Source organism: Rousettus aegyptiacus, unplaced genomic scaffold (genome assembly GCF_014176215.1).
Source record: "Rousettus aegyptiacus isolate mRouAeg1 unplaced genomic scaffold, mRouAeg1.p scaffold_m13_p_3, whole genome shotgun sequence".
Classification (NCBI taxonomy): Eukaryota; Metazoa; Chordata; class Mammalia; order Chiroptera; family Pteropodidae; genus Rousettus; species Rousettus aegyptiacus.
In genome coordinates, this window is record NW_023416306.1 from 23838525 (window position 1) to 23843230 (window position 4706).

Genomic DNA, 4706 nt, shown 5'->3' on the forward strand with positions numbered 1-4706 from the left:
AGGATCAAGGGTCTGTTTCTTTATCTCTCTTCTTTAGTGGTCTGTTTCTAAGTTTAATAAAGTATTTCTTGCTTCCTCTGAAACATAAGCTTTACCAATCCTGGTCATTTGTGTGCCTGATCTTGTCAGCTGTGCAGAAAAAAATAATCATCAAAACAAAGAGTATATTCATATAAAGACTGTTGAGCAGTGGCTTAAGGATTTTATCATAGAAGTATGAACAGCTGTTGTTATTTGCACAAGGATGATTTTCTTCAGATACATCAACATACTTTTTACCTCTTAATTCTGTACTTATGACAGCAATATCTCCAATATCTGAAATTTATTATAGTACCTGACTTTACATAGGACTTATTACTATAAATGACTATTGCAATTACATTGCAGAATGCTGCCCGTGATGTTTTCATTTTAAATATCCTATTTTACCTCTGCAGGAAGGCAATTTCTTCTTGAAATTAGGTATGATTACTGATAAATGGTAATGTTTGAAATTAATAGTCCAAAGTATTAACTACTGTGTAACTAGGTAGAGAGCCAAAAATTCACCTTTGAACTCCACCTTAGGTGATGAAGACTAGGTCACAAAATACGGCTACAGTCAGTCAGAAATAAAAAAGGGATTTTTGAGATGGGTTTATAAATGCACCAACAACTGATGCGTTCCTCGTTTTATTTCTGGCTGGCACTGCCCACTCAGTCAGAAAAAGACAAGAGTTTAGTAGGAAAAGCCAGGTGAAATGAATCACTCTCTTTTGTCTTTTTGTTGATACAGTCTTCCTCTATATGTGTGAGTATCATTTTCTACTCTGCACTATGTAAGTAAACAGGGTTATAAAAGACTGCAGCAGTTTGGCCTAGGGAACACTGTTGCCTTTTGTTGCCTATTTGTATCCATCTAATAGCATTCATTCATTACATTGTATTTTTAGCTTAATCAACCAAATGAGCTTGCATCTTATTTTCAAAGTATGGCCTGTCTTCAGTTGCAACTGAAAGCCTGAGGTTGTCAGTGAAGTTATTTCACTATTACTGGGCTGTCGTTTCGATGCGCCTCAGGACATACAAGCTTTGGTATCTCCATTTACCTCACAGCCCCATGACAGAACCCATAGGGAGTTGTCTTTAGCCTCATAGAACCTAACTCTGTATCTAAGCAACCCGGCCATTGCCATAAAAGTTTAGAAACCACCCATTCTGACTTTTGTACTCCTCGCAAACCATGGAAGCCCCTTACTTCTGGCTTCATGCCCCACAAATTCCAGCTATTTCAGTTTCTGTATCTTCAGTTAGATATACAGTTTCCGTTTAACTTCACTCCCTGAATCATAGTTTGGAAAGTTACCTCATACAGACAAAGAAGATAAACTTGGAGTTTCCTTTATGTTTCTCTTCTCTCAAGGTCTGCTATCCTACCATACCTGTTGTCTAGTTCTTAGGAACCATTGGCTCATGTATTTTACCCAATGTTATAGTTGTTTTTGGAAGGAGGTTAACAACTGCCAGTTACTCCATTATGGCTAGAAGCACAATTCCTTTTAACTCATCCCTTAACTTATTTTTACAGTTAAATAATTTTAAAAAAGCAAAGATGAGAGAATGAAACTTAAATTATTAGCCCTCATGCACTTAAAAAGAAATAATTATTATAGTGTGAAATACAGCAGCATTACATCATTGTATAGCTTAACAGAGGTACACATTATCCATGAGAAGGCTCTGGACCTTTTATATTTGACATGTTCCACCTAAGAATCAATATCTCTTAAAATTCATGAATAGCCCTAGAACTAAAGGAAAATGACTACAGAGTCTCCTTTAGCAAAGCTCTCAAGTGGGCTAAAACATGATATAAATGACAAAACGATAAAAATGTAACAAAGAAACATTTTTCTTTTATAAAATTAATGATTCTCTAGTACAGTTGATTATGAGATACAGGAAGAGACACCAGGTGATGCATAAAGCACCACAAATGGTTAGATAATCCTTGGAGTTCTTATGAAAAACTGCTTAACCTCTAATAAAGTTAAATCTAAGGCCATGAGTTTCCACTTTGTCCTACTCATGGTTTGCAAGGAGTACAAAGAAAAAGGGAAAAGAAAAAGAAAAAAAAAAGGGAGGGAGGTAGAGAGAAAACTCAGAGGAGGGAACAGAGATTTTTTAAAGCCATCTATTTAACTATAATTTTGACCCTTCATTAAAATAATCCATTCTTATCTATATTGTTCCTAAAATTCATCTACTTGTTATTTTCTATAACGAGCCTGAAATTTTGCCTAGCCAATTAATCTTAATTCCATAAGTGAAATCTATTGATTCTGTTAACCTGCCCATTGGGTACATTTTGCAAACATGGTGTTTCAAAAGTCTCTTCTCCCTTCCTGGGTGAACGTGTGACATATCAAAACTGTCCCAAGAGATTTGGATTGCTAGTTTATTTTATAGTGACATTTAGCCATTCTGACAAGTGGTTAATTATCATACGTTCCTCCATAAAAGTTGTCCCTGACAATGTGTGTAAATCAAATAAATTAAAGCACTATAAGCTATTAGTTTTCCGTTCTGGTTGACATCTGTGATATTTGTTAATAAATAATTTAGTACATTTACAGACAATGATAAGGAGAGCGTCATTACTGCTGGGATTATTTTCTCCCAAAGGATATACTAGGCAGCTGCTTAACCTCTAATAAAGTTAAATCTAAGGCCATGAGTTTCCACTTTGTCCTACTCTAATAGTCTAAATGTACTATATATAGTTTATATTATAAACATGCATAATATATTGCTGCATAGTAGGGTATAGAGGAAGGACTGTTATAGCCACCAGAAGTCATATATTAAGTCTCGAGCTCTCTGATTATAAATTATTTCTCCTATCTACATCTCAGTTTCCTGATTTATAAAGCCAAATTCAGGAACCAGATAGAATTTAAAGGTCTTTCAAGTCCTAAAATTCTTAAATTTTGTATTTTGTTAAATCTTTACTGGGAATCTGGTAAGTAGTGACTATTTCTGTCCTTCATATTCTGAGTTTCTGATTCAACTGTATTAATTGTGGGATCAGACTGGGGCCACGTGAGGTATATGTAATTTTAATATAGAAAATAAGGCAAAGTCAGGTTGACTTTTACACCACCTCAAAGTAAAGTAAACCTCAGTTACTTGAATACACTGGTTTTCCTAGGGCCCTCAAAGTTGATGAAGTGGATAGGTGAGTATAAAGAAAAAAGTAAAGAAGATGGATGAAGGGAGAAAAAACAGTCTTCATTTCATTTATCTAATGAACATTTACTGTAGTACCTGCAATGTGCTAAGCACTGTGCTTGGTGCTGTGCTAGTGACTGAGTACACAAAGATGAATAAGAGAGTCTCCGCTTTCAAAAAGCTCAGAACCTAGTGATAGAGACAGAGTTAAAACAATTATTATACTACAATGTAATGTGCACAGCATTTTTATGAGCACATATAATATTCCAGACTATGCTAAGAGCTTTACAAGTATTATCTCATCAATTATCAAAATAGATCTCTAAAGTAGGCATTTTGTGATCACATCCATGTATTATAGATGAAGAAACAAGTACAAAGAGGTTAGTCAAAACTACTCCTGGTCCTCTGCATTGCTTCTCTGAATTTTTTTCAACTTTTCTCCATCTAACAATTCTCTGGTTCTATTTGTATTTATATCTCTATTTCATAGTCTAGAAAGAGAATATAATTGGACAATTTTAGCAGTATTATATTTTGGAAACAGCCTTGCTGTAAGTCACCCATCTCCTTTACATTTGGATTCATCAAGCTATAGATTAGTGATTCTTGGGCCAGGTGCCTTCCCCCTGGCAGAATCATGTATGACAAGGAATCAGGGTAATATGGTATAGAAAATGGCTGCTCTCTTGAGCAAGTCAAATTTCATGGAATATTGTGTGTAATAGGATGCATGATTGTCTTACTCAGTTCAAAAGACATGCATGAGTTTTCAAATAATAAAATATATCAGCTGTGGAATATGTTTCCAGATGATCATAGATAAATGCTATGTGGCATCATTAAAAATAGAAACTTGAAAAATACACCAATTAACTTTTTATGGGATCTAAATGAAAATATTTCCCCAAAGGAATTATATTCAATAATGTTTACCAGAAACATTTCAGATAAAATTTAAATGTAAGTTCTGCATTTCGGTTGTGATGAACATAAGTTTCTTTTAGAAATTCTTTTATTTATGTTCTTATGTTTTTGTTCTATTACATTTCTAGCAGTTCTGACTCTGAGGGAAAACTGTGATATCTGGGAGACAACCTTATTTTTAATTTGATCATTTTGGAAATGATAGACTCAGGTAAAAATAAGTGCAGATCTTTGGAACTATTAAGTATAATTTATTTGAAAACCTAGACCTCAGCATTTGATTAATGCTTCAGTTCTCAGAGGATCCACCTTCAGAGTGAAGATTCTCAGAGATTACGCTGTCCTCTCCTCTTGTTCAATTAATCGGTTTTCTGCATTACCTCGATCATGTTCCCTAACGTTCTACAAGTTTATGGTTCTATTTTTCTGGCATGTAAGATTTATTTTATTTATTATTTTGATATGTAGATCTTTAAATTTGAGAGGACATAGAGGTTTGGAGCATTTTGTAAATTGTGAGAAGTCAGAAAATAGCACTATTAGGATGCTACTGATCATGGAAT